This window comes from Balearica regulorum, chromosome 3 (assembly GCF_011004875.1).
Source record: "Balearica regulorum gibbericeps isolate bBalReg1 chromosome 3, bBalReg1.pri, whole genome shotgun sequence".
NCBI classification, from domain to species: Eukaryota; Metazoa; Chordata; class Aves; order Gruiformes; family Gruidae; genus Balearica; species Balearica regulorum.
The window spans coordinates 118,202,227-118,214,607 of NC_046186.1; the positions used below are offsets into that span (position 1 = coordinate 118,202,227).

Consider the following 12,381-nt stretch of genomic DNA (forward strand, 5'->3'; position numbering starts at 1 on the left):
TGCATTTGTGTTGTAATTTATAAAATAACATTTGCAATCGCAGCTCACAACTGTATTCTTTGTTAACTGCCTCCTGTTTATGCAAACCACTCTTGAGCACAGTATAAATGACTTTTGGCATTCTAGATGAGTACTAGGATGCAATGTTTGATGAAAGAGTCACATGGGGGGCTTCTAATAAGCATACAAAAGAGTAAATGGGTAAGCAAAGAGCTCTTTTTCCAATCCTTGTCCGACAAACCTATTTGCAAAACCATTTAGTATTTTAAAATGGCTTTAAAAGGTTTCACGCGGTTTTAATTTACATGAAACCACTTACTCTTGCTATAATACAAGCAGAATGCAGCAAAAACAAAAGCTGATTAGATGACAGGTAGCACACGGGGTAAATAAAACATTTAATATGCCATCTACTTAGCAAGGCTGAGCATATCAATGAAACCACAGCCCATAATGTATGCGCCACCCACCAATGACTTCAAATAAATTGTTTGGGAGATCATTGTATGTGAAAGGCTTTTCTAAGAGAGACCAAAAAAAAAAAAAAAAAAAGCCAAACAAAACCCAAACAGAATTCCAAAGCCTTTGAGATTGAAAAACACCCACATGGGACTTCGCTCTAGCCTTGCTATTTCTTTGTTTTATCTGTTTGCATAGCCCAGCACAAATTGCCTCTGCAGCCAAAACCCAGCTCCAGGAGGGAGCTGGGGAAGTCAAAAAGACCCTCCCACGGCTGAGCTGAGGGACCCGCAACCCGGTAATCAAGTTTTTCCTCTGAAGTGCATGAGAGCTTAACCAAAGAGGGATGAAGCCGAAGCAATAGGAAATTCAGCATCTTGGTCGGCATTACGCTGTCCTCGTGTCTCCACGGGCAATAAGCGGATCTGTCGTAGCAGAGCTCCTCAAGAGCGCCTTTGCACATGCTAGGAAAAGCACCAGCCTCCCCCCTGCAGGGAAAGCGGCAGGAGGAACGCTCTCAAAAAAACGTCCTCTTTCCCTTATCTTCAGTAGAAAAGCTGTTCTTTTGCTAGAGCTGCTCTTCGAAGCAAAGTACAAGTCTTGGCTTCAAAGACACCATTATGCTGAGCAGCTCAGGATGTCATTTTAGAGCTCATTTTAGAGCAGCCTGGTAGAATACAGACGGCAATGAGAGCAGACAATAATTAGTTACGCTGGAAAATGCTAGTAGTTGCTAACAAGGACATGTCTGAATCAAAGCTGACTACGAAACCTGAAAGAACAAACTAGGTAGGAAATACTGAAGGTACAGGTTACATATAACCTACATTAAGGAAGAAAGAAGCTTGTGAGCAGGAGGGAAAGCAGCAGGACCGAGCTGGGGCGGACAATGCTTGCAGGGGAAGCGTATCAGCAGATTTGTGAGCAAGAAAACTGCCTGTTGCTGTCTGCTCACGTGATGTTCACAGAAACAAGCTGTTCTGTGCATCCCTCGTAAACAAACCAGGCTAGATCTTAAAAATATGCTGGACTGTGTCATCAGCTGCTCTTCACAAGGGATATAATAAAGAACCGAGATACTGGTTAAGTGCTTGAGCCAAAAAGCCACACTCAGCTGCGTACTCACAAATTTATAACATAAAGCACCGTTGAAAAGAGGTGCCACATTTCACCGATACAAGAGTTTCCACCAAGTGAAGTTGTGTGTTTTCAGGAGGGAAGCTTTAGACAGTGAATGCTTAAATTACATTTATTGTGAAAATTGGTTTAGGGTAGTACTGGGGTGATGCTAGATTGTCATCTTCTATCTCCATCTCCTGAGCAGAGCAGATATTCACGCATTACAGTGATAGACCCAATACGTGACCCAGAACAGACAAAAGAGCAAGGATGGAAACTTATAAACCGGAGGGGGAATGATATTCCCACGCAAAGAAGTTCCGAGTCGTCTTGCTCTCTATATAGTCTCATATCCTCTGCTGTCAATACTATGCACCTTTCCCTCATTTTATATAGTTCTCAAGGTGTTCCCTTTACTTTTATTTATTCTGTGCAGTTGCAATGATAAAACTTCTGCAATCCTGAGGATTTCTACTACTTCTAATACAATTCTTTAATTTAAAGATAGGGAATCTCTCTAGAAACAGCAGACTATTTCAAAATTTCTAGCCTCCCGACTGTATACATACTATATATAAACCTGTTCAATTTCTTCCTGGTGTGAGAAAAAGTGCTCTATTTTTAAGTATGCATAAGATATTGTGATGACAGTTGAAATCCTGTGTTTATCTGATTGAATGGCATGTGTTGGCAGAAAGTAAATCTGAAATTAAACCATATTCTATCATCCTGCCAGTCATTGACTATTTTATCTAACATTCCCAGCTAAACTCGAAATTAGGTATGGAAAGTAACCCTTGTCCTCACTGTTCCTGTTCCAGCTACAATAAGGAAAGGTTTAATCCAAGTGACTCCGAACCTGCCTTGCCTCCTGGCTCACAAAAGCTCAGCAGGCCTTTTGGGCTGTGCACTTAATGAAAGCTGCACCTTGTTCAAAGAGGAAATCTCTCCTCTCATGTGGCTAGGAAATGCCAACTTGATTAGACATTTCATGCCGCCCCTTTACAGAGGGGAGGGACTAGCCCCCAGGGACTCCCCCGAACGTGCCCAAGGAGCCCCCAGCACCTTTTGTAGGTGCCCGGCTCCTCCACAGCTGACCAAGCACCGCTCAACTGCAGCAGAAGTTTAAAGGAGCTGCAAGTTGAAGGTATTAAAGCTCATCCTTGATTGACAGCTCTTTTTTGGAGGTCGGTATTAAAATCAGCCATCCCCTGTCAGAGCCTGATTAAATTCTGCTCGCTTCACAGCTATGAATAGGTGGATCAAAGAACCCCAAAATTAAGAGCACTGCAACACAGGAAGAAGGGAGTTAAATTGCATGAGCTGTTCACTTAGTAGGCAGCTTCACAGCTCAAGGCTGCAAGTACATTGATTTTTTTTATTTTTTTTTCTTGGGCCCTGCTCTCCTTGCCAGGCTGCATTTAATTTTGAGGGGGATACTTTCCCGGCAGTTTTGTTAGCTGTACCTGATAAGGATCAGTAAATTTCTGGGGCTCTGAGTGGCTCACAGGGCTCAGGCTGTTTTGAAGTGGAATGGACCCAGAGTCAGTCATTAATGCCAGGATTTTACTAGGATACAGCCAAATCTCATGAACTGAAAACCCCTCCACTGGGTGTAAAAGCACTGTTGGTCTTAAGAGCAGCAGCATTGATCTTAATACAAAAAAGCTAGCAAAAATATTTCCTCCTGTTTTTTTTTGTTCAGTGGGGGTTGGTTGGTTTGTTTTTCCCTGTGAATTTGAGAGCACTTTGCATCTAGTGAGTTTTGTTTATTGCTGGGTTAATGCACCTTGGGTTAGTTCATTCATAAACCACTAAGAGTTTAGAAGAGCTCCTTGGGAAGCTGGGGCTGGCGGGCGCTCAGGGACTGCACCGTCACTGCAGCGCAGGAATGATGAAAAACTGCCGAGGGTCCCACAAACCACACGGCAGAGCAGAGAGCTGCACCCCTCTGCGGCGGCCGAGCTCCACCGACACGCAGACACCACCGAACAAAGACAGCTCTGCCCACGGAAGGCAAACGGAGCAAGATGGACACGCACCGCTTGGAGAAACGATCGCAAGCCTCGCCGCATCCAAGGCCGCAATAAAACAAGAGCCTGCTGATGCCTTCTGGCAACTTTACACCCTTTTTTATGGATTCTTTGAGTAGAAAAAAAGCCCTGCCTTCCCAGCAAAATAAAGTACACGCCAAGTTCCCTAAAGGACCCTTCCCTCTACTGCAGCGTGGGGCAGGACGTTGCACATGTATGCGCACATCTGCGCATCCAGCCACTGACATAGGAGGAGTTTACACTCTACAGCTGTACCTACATACATTTTGGGATCGAAAATGTCTCTGTTTTTATCTCGGCTCTTTTGCTGTGGCCTCTGGCAGGTTGTCTGATTCCTCTGACTTAATTTCCCTATCTGTTTAGGGGAGAGTAATACTTTGTCATGCACTTATGCATTGCTATAAAGAGGTATTGCCAAGCACAATCCACAGGACATGCCAAATGTTGTCATGCGTATATAGTTGTACGTATACCCAGGTGCCAAGCTGTATATATCAAGCATAAACTTGAAGCAAAAAACCAATCAAAAGACATTCTAGACTATTTTATTTAATGAGTGTTTCCATGTCATTGCCACCTTGTGTCCTAACAAAATAACAACTCTCAATGAAAATAAACCCAACTGCATTTCGGCACTCCCAAGTATTCCATGTGCATCCCCAGCTCCGAGACATTTACCCAGCAGGCATTGACTGCTTTTTATTATATGCGACAAGAAGTTACATGATAATTTAAATCCTACCAGAAAATACACAATAGAAAAACAATGCTAACTAGTAAAAAAATGTTTCCCAATCCCAAATCAAATTAATGGTAACAAACAACAAAGAGAATGAAGCAGCTTTCTGCTCTTTGTACATACGGCAAGTCCCTTTTATGAAACGCCCGTGCCTGATCCCACCAGGACATATTACGAGGTGAACACCAGAAGCTTGCTGTAACATTTTTAGTTTATCAAACATTCTGTGGACTTAATTCAAAACTCAGTGAAGCCAAACGGAGGTTTTTTATTGACTTCAGCGAGCTTGGATCAGCGCCTATACTCTGTAACGCCAGAAATAACATTTGCCTCCTTAAAAATTAAAGTTCTTCTGATATTCAGATTTCATTACCCTAAATCTTCAGACACTTTCTCAAACGTATCCTTAACAGCCACAGTTCAGAGCTGCCTGTACTCATTAAGTCTCCTTGACTACAGTGCCTGTAAGGGAGAAGCCCTGAACCTTCAACCATGCCACAACCCCACATTTTCCCTTTGTTGGGACTGCGGCTCAGATCAGTAGGAACAAAGCCACCTAAGTCACGTTTCCAAGGCACGCTCTCGTGGAATCAACATCTCAGTTGTGCGAAGCAAAGAATAAGGAGGAAGAGACTTTTAATGCACCACAGATCAGGCTATGAGTGTCCTAGCTGGTCCCTGCCCACTGTGTAAAATTGCTTCTATTTCTGTGGCAAGGGCTCAGTTTGCCGTTCTGAAGTCCATAAGTTTGTCTCGCTTATCTTCGGGGACCTCATTTTCCATCTCTTTCTTTTCTGGTTTTCTGACAGAGTTCCTCCCTGCCCAGGACCGAGCTGATGCATGGAACTGACTACATGCAGAGGTACACTTCAAAGAGACAGATATCTGTTTCTGCCCCCTTGAAGTACTGGTAAATGACACTCTTGATGCTGACAGTCTCCCCTTCAACCTACCCTCTGGCCGATCTGATCCTCTGGTAATCCTATTGCAACCAACTAACAGATGGAAATACCAGCTTTGTAAAGTAACGGGGGCATCTGCCATATCCCTTGCAGCAGCTGCGATCCACTTCGCCAGTGGTGCCGCCTGTCCTGAGCACCACGCGCATCTGGCCAGCTGTCCAGATAGCAGGCTGCCTGACCGAAAAGGGAGAGCAGAGAGGACTGCATCTCACTTGGAAACGAGCCATGATCGAGGCCAGAAGTTTTCACACACTCCTTCCAAAGGTGAATGCTTCAGGCCTTGTAAAACCTACTCATTTCATAGGACCATAAATTAAAATTCAGCCTCCTATTATTATTACTAATTTCACAGAAACCCCTAAAGCATAGAGCCTAGCTGACTGTCTGCTCCTCTCGGCATGACATCATGGTCTATAATTGCAGAATTACTCTCAAAAAAAACCTTCAGTCAAATATTTATGGCAAATACAAAGCTTCGACGCCGCTTCCATCCTCATAACAAGATTTAAGTGGGGCAGAGGTGTCAGACTGGTGACACGGTGAATTTGACAATCAACGAACTGTGTGATGATGTTCACAAAGCAATTCACCCAGCCTTAAGATCTTCACACCTGGCCCAGCTTCAAATCCACTGCAGACCTGAGTCAAAACACAGCCCGCGTTTCTTTGAACTTGCAGCCTCCCAAATGAGCCCAGCTTCAGGCAAACAGGCAATCTCTAGATCATCCTTCGGCCCTATTAGGGGAAGGAGAAAGACACACTCTCTCAGGACAAAACTCTTTGTTTTCCATGGATTTGAGTTTTGAGATTCTTTGAATCCAAAGCAAAAATCTAAATAAAAATCCACATTACAGTAAACCTCCTGCAAGTAATGGTATTAATGGAGCGTTATCATATCACATCAAGAGCAAATACCCGTTGAGGACTAGCTGTGAGGATGTAACTCTTACTTAAACCATCATATTACTTAGGCAGTCATTGAAAGAAAAAATAATACAAAACACATGAATTATAAAATGATTTATCCTTATCACGAATAGAGTGGAATGTTTTCTATGGTGGTCGTACTGAAGTTAAAAACCAGAAAGTTATTATTAGTGCTTTAATATCCCACTTCATGACAGAAAACATGCTTTGCTTGGAGTGAAACATAATTAAAAGTCCAAAGGCAATTTAAAAAAAAAAACCAACCCAAAACACCGCAAAACACTCACCAGAAATTTATTACAAGTTTAAAATATTAACACAAACAGCATCCCAAAGGAACGGTACATAAGGCTTTGCAGCAATCCCCGCCTCTAAACCAAAATGCGGTAGCAACACACTTGGCAATGCAACTCAAGATAAATTTAAAACACCGTCAGAATGTGCCTCCCTGTCTATTGCGCCCGGTCCTACAGCTTCGCTCGTATTCAACAGATGAGGGCAAATGACTCCCTGTATCACACAGGTACCAGACACACCTCGGCAGTTATCGCTATGGCACAATTACCTGTATTACAGAAACTCATTAAAACCCATAATACTCTCCAGGGGAGAAGCACTTTTACCCACAGATCTCACACACAGGTAAGCGTTACAGTCTTGTGATACTTCTGATAGATCTTTGTCTCCAGGTGGAGATTTGATGTGCCCAAGGTCACAGAGAGTAAGAGTAGCAGAACTAGACCAGGATCTTGGGATTTTTTTTTCTCCTGTTTTTTTTTTCTCTCAAACAAAGATGCTACAGACAAAAAAAATAAAAATCCCATCCATGGTCACAAGTGAAGTTCACAAGCTTCACTGCACACCACCAGTTTTCCTCTGGCATATTGTGAGAATCGATTATGATAACTCTATTTCCCTAATACATTGGTTGTTTTTTAAAGGTTACTTATTCTCCTTGAGATAATCCACTCTGTGCTTTCAATACCTTTTTAATACAGTGTATTATTCAAGGACAGGTAGAGCTTTTCTTTTTGGATCTGGTGACTGTTTGTGCTGTTACTTTTTTGCATGAACAAAGCACCTGCCAGACAAGGAGGGTGGCTGTCCTAAAGAAGCAATCTGGATCTAAACCAGGAAATTATGACAATATTTTCTGAGGAATTTAAAAATGGTCAGCAACAAAATTATACATGTTCCACTTATACATTGCACGATTATATGACAAATAAGACATGATAGCCCTGTAGTTCTAATATAAACACAGACAGACTAGAAAATAACCAGTAGTTAATAGTTCACATGTGGTTTTTTGCTCAACAACTAAAAGTTTCTCAGTTTCCTAAAGGTGAAAAAACCTGTAAAATCAGCCTAGGATTTAAGGCAACGTCTCAGTATATTTCTTTTGATGGTCACTAAAACTTGTCAGGAAAGGGCCAAGAGAGTAGTTTAAAAATGCATTTGTTTTTACCAAGATATCCATCAATCTGCACAATTCACTTTTATGCCACACAAACACCATGACATAAAGCCCATTAATCTTTTCCAGCTTAATACCTACTGTCCTTTGAAGATACATGTTTGGAATATCTGAAGGCGACCTCCATTTTTCACAGTTACCAGTCATAGGGCAGCTGACACAGCCAAGATAATCCTGTATTCAGCGAAACCGGGGGAATGAATGGATTCTGATGAATGTAATTTGCTATCTCAGTGACAAATGGCAAATGTGAAGAGAGGGTATGCATGCAAATATAACTGCGTTAAATAAGGGCTTGTGAAGGATAGTACTCTGAAAATATCTGATAGGCAGTTTTACAACAACCATGCGGTTTTTAGGAGATAAATCATCAGCTTACTTAAAGTTATCATTATATCCTCATTGTGGATCTCTGCTGAATAAGACGGTATTGTGACATACAATCAAGCAGGGCGTTATAATCCCATAGGCCAACTTTTTGCACCAGATTTTACCTTACAACATACATTTTTTAGTATCTTTTCAGTACAATTTGGACTTAAATACCCCAAAGCTCCCAATGATTATGAGTGTTCTAAGCCTGTTTGGGGGTCCAACCTGCGGTAGACTAATCCCCAGAAGATGCCACAAAATTCCACTAACACCAAAAGCTCTTTGCTGGATCCCCTGAGGCTGAGGTGTCACTTCAGAAAATTCTTGTATTCTTGATGGTTTTGCCAGTTTTGTCATAGTACCGTGCAATATCTACCAATACAACTTCCACTCCTTCCCAGGCCCAGCAGGAGAATCGGTACTACTTGCTCAGAGTCCACCATTCAAGAAAAAAATATAATAAATCTCCTCCTTGCCATCATCTTTACGGCTGCTGCAAGATTCTGAATATAAAACAGCTTCAGATTTTCAAAGCACACAGAGACACCAAGTGATGGTACCTCCTGCCCTTCAGACAGGTACAGTAATTTAAGTTTGGATGCTAGAGCCAGCACCAGGAGGAGGCCTGAGGCTGGGGACCAGCAGGGAGAGCAGTGCCCTGGAAAGGAAAGCTCCCTACTGCTGCTGAGGCAGGGGATAGCAGCGACTTCTGGGAGTTACGAGAAGTCACCAGGTCCAAGAGCAGTTGGAACCACCTGTCTGTCAGTCCCCAAAACCTCTGCTTCCCTCGCTCTTCCCTGTGACAGGGGTGGGCATCCCCTCCTGCCGTAGGAATAGGAGGGCGCTCGCATCTCGTGGCTGGGACAGAAATATTTGTTTCTGGCTGAGCTGCTGAGCGGCCCCGGGCAGAGTCCTGAGGATGCACAATAAATGCTTAAGCTGCAGAAAAAGAGCAGGAGAAACATTTCCTAGAAGCAGCAGATGATGGCTTAAATAACTTTTTTAAGTGTGCTGTTACAGGCAGGGTAAATTTGCCGTCATGATAAACGCAGCAACAATTTTCCCACTGAGGTCGAGCAAAGGTTTTACCTCACCTCAGGGGCTGGGGTACTTTACAGCTGTTGACTGCTGTCACTTGGGCTTTTCATGTTATTTTTTAAATTATTGAGAGAGGAAAAAATTCTGGCTTGATCTTACACAGTTGGTTTAAAATTCAACTTATTTAGGTATCAGAAGAGGCCAGATGACCCCCACATACAAAATTATACACACACCCAGAACATGGAAGGTTTCACCTTAGAAAGCTTTGCAAAATACATGATTTGACATAGAAGTCCCTCAAACCTAATGCAATTGAGAGCAGTCCCTGAAGGAAGCTCACACTGGGCGTTTCCCTTGCTTGCTATTGCTTCTTTAACCATTCTCACCTTCATCCTACCTTAACGTTCGCATTAGTTGCTCTTTACCCAGAAGCTGTTGACTTCAAAGGGGTTTTGGGTCAGTGGGAAGACAACAGCAGCACTCTGGACACCAAGTTACACTGGACACTACAGCTAAGCTTCAAAAAAATTCAACAAGTGTCAAAAACTCAGCACTTTTAGGGACAGAGTCCTCAACCTGTATTAGCAGCGCTACAACTGTGATCATCTGCAATGTATTGCAAGTTCTCCTCCCCGGCACCTCCATATATTCTCCATTCTTCATTCGAAGGAGAACATAGAGAGACATAACATTGGTGTGGAAAGTTAATAATTACTCCCCACTGAAGGGATTAAAACTGTAATAGACTCAAAGTGAAGGGGTAATATACCTGCTAGCAAGGTTATAAAGGAACAACATAGAGTTTGCAAAACTCTTATCCAAAAAGTTTGTTGCAGATAAAAAAAAGTCCTTCTCAAAAAAAAAAAAAAAATTAAAAAAATAAATTGACTCCCCCAGAATATAGGCCACATTGCATAACCTGAAACAGCTCTGACACCGTTGCTCTTACTAAAACCTGGACTGAATCTCATTTATGTAAATATTACCTTATCTCTCTCCTTGAAGAAAATGTTTTACGATTAAGTTATCTGTCATTTATAGATCAAATCAAATTCATTAATGCAAGCTATTAAAGACCGTTTTTAAAGGACAAAGGCTGATTTTCTCAAATACTGTGTGTCTCATTCTAATGCTGGAGATAATCTTTTTGCCACCAGAAAAAGACAGAACCAGGCAGAAGAAGCTGCTATTACATTTCCAGTACTGCTAGGAAAAAAACACTTCCATTCCCAGGACGCTCACTCCACTGTCTCCTCCAAAAAGGAGATCAGCTCAGAATCGTTTGCTTACTGTGCGTCAGATAGATGCCAGGTAAAATATATGTTTAGGAAAAAAAAAAAAGTCTATTTGTCTCCTTCCTACACAAAAGTTCTTTTTTCTTTTTGTAGAAAGTCACTTCTTACAGTCACAATTACACCCTATTCATGCCTGAGACGCTTAGGTAGGTACCACAACATAATGTGCGTTTTTGTTAAGTAAGAATGACTGTAGAGCAATGAGTTATTTTCGTAAGATTTCACAATGTTTGATTCCCAGCATCCTCAAAGAAACCAAGTCAGGAGCCTGCATGATCTAAACGCAACCTCTGCATGTTTCTTGCTACTCAGAAAGGAGATCAGGAGGAACAATGAGCAGCGAGACAAGAAAATTTGATATAAAATACTTATTCCCCAAGAACTCAAGAACTTGAGCTGGTGGCTGGGTCAACTCGGGGAATGGCTGCACTTCAGAGCCTGCTTTTGGGATATTTGCACCTGTGAGAGTCTGGGACCAGTAAGGAAGATCTATGCTTCAGAGCAGACGCTATTATAGATTTGGCATGTAAGCTCGGTCTGCGATTCAGCCAAAATGTCCTCACGTGAAAGGTCATTAAGCCAGCTTGATACAATTGACAAATGTCTTCCACAGAGGATATTGCAACTTTAATATAGGTTGCTTAGAAAAAAATAAATAAAAAAAAAATCTGCTGGGATATAAATGTCAACTGTATGCCAACATTTTTCACAAGGATCAGGAAGGGAAAAGAGAGATTAATCTCTAAGGGATCACTTTAAAATTAATTTTAATAGATAGTAATAGGCTGACAGTTCTCTGAAAATAGCCAACAGATGTTCCGGTGCTTTACCTAGTCCTGATGTCTAACCTTGGGTACACCAATTCCACAAAATCCATCTTCTGGATGGAGCTCTGTTTCCGCAGTTGGAATGCTAATGATGGCTCTTAGTGGTTTCTGACTTCTACCAGTGTGTTTATTTCTGCGGCAGATCACAGCGCACAAGCCACAGAGGTAAGTGCAGATTTACGTTTTATTAGAAAGGACAAGAAGATACCTTATTTATGGTACGTTGCTATCTACAGATAACCTTTGCTCTACCTATCTGCTCATCATAAGATAAAAAGTATCTAAATTACTAAGATGTTGCTCAAATACAATTGAGAACATTAACACAATTTATATGAGCTGCTCAAATGCACTGATGCATATAAAGTCTCCCAAACCATTTATTGTCAAAATGTCAATGCTAAATGCACAAAAATGTAACTAACTTTATGCCATTACTTAACTAATGTTTGCACAGCACTCTGAAAATGTAAAAGCACTTTGAACACTGAGAGCTAAGCAGTATTATTTTTACTCGTGTGGACTCACTGTATGAATCATACATAATAATCACCTCTTGTGGAAAGTTTTTTTGGTCCACAGCCAAAACCTAACCTAAGATTTGGCACTTGTATTCAGTAAAGCATCTGTAAATGGTCCTGTTCGGGTTTCAGCTGGAAATTTTCTGCAACACATTCATTACCGAGTGCTTCACAATATATGCCAGGTATAAGGTGACTTCACAGCTTTGTAATTAATGTTGTACAGCGAGACAGCAAACATTTTATTGTATTCTCCTCATTTGCCCAAAACATGTGAGAATAGTGGCTCAGTAGTGTTAGCTGTGACTGAAGTCCTTCTCTTTGATCTGTACAAGATGCAACAGGCTTAATGGATACAACACAGGACTGGGATTCCCTTTCACCTTTGTGAGAGCTGTAGTTCTCAAATTATTTTGTGATCTCCTGGTGAAAAGCATTATATAAGAACTAGACGGTATCATCATTATCTATCCCCATGCTGTGATTTCCTCCCCTCTGATCATGCTCTGTCTGGGGTTTTTTTTCCCCTCCTCTTACCCTTTGTGACTGAAGAGATGCCATGACCGTGAGTTTTCCTTCCCAAGTGAG

General features: G+C 41.8%; 1 protein-coding gene across 1 annotated transcript in view; it reads right to left on the minus strand.

Annotated features, from left to right (window-relative positions):
- Nucleotides 1–12,381, minus strand: part of MACROD2 (mono-ADP ribosylhydrolase 2) — an 889,996-nt gene that overhangs the window by 86,940 nt on the left and 790,675 nt on the right. The gene's annotated exons all lie outside the window — the stretch shown is intronic.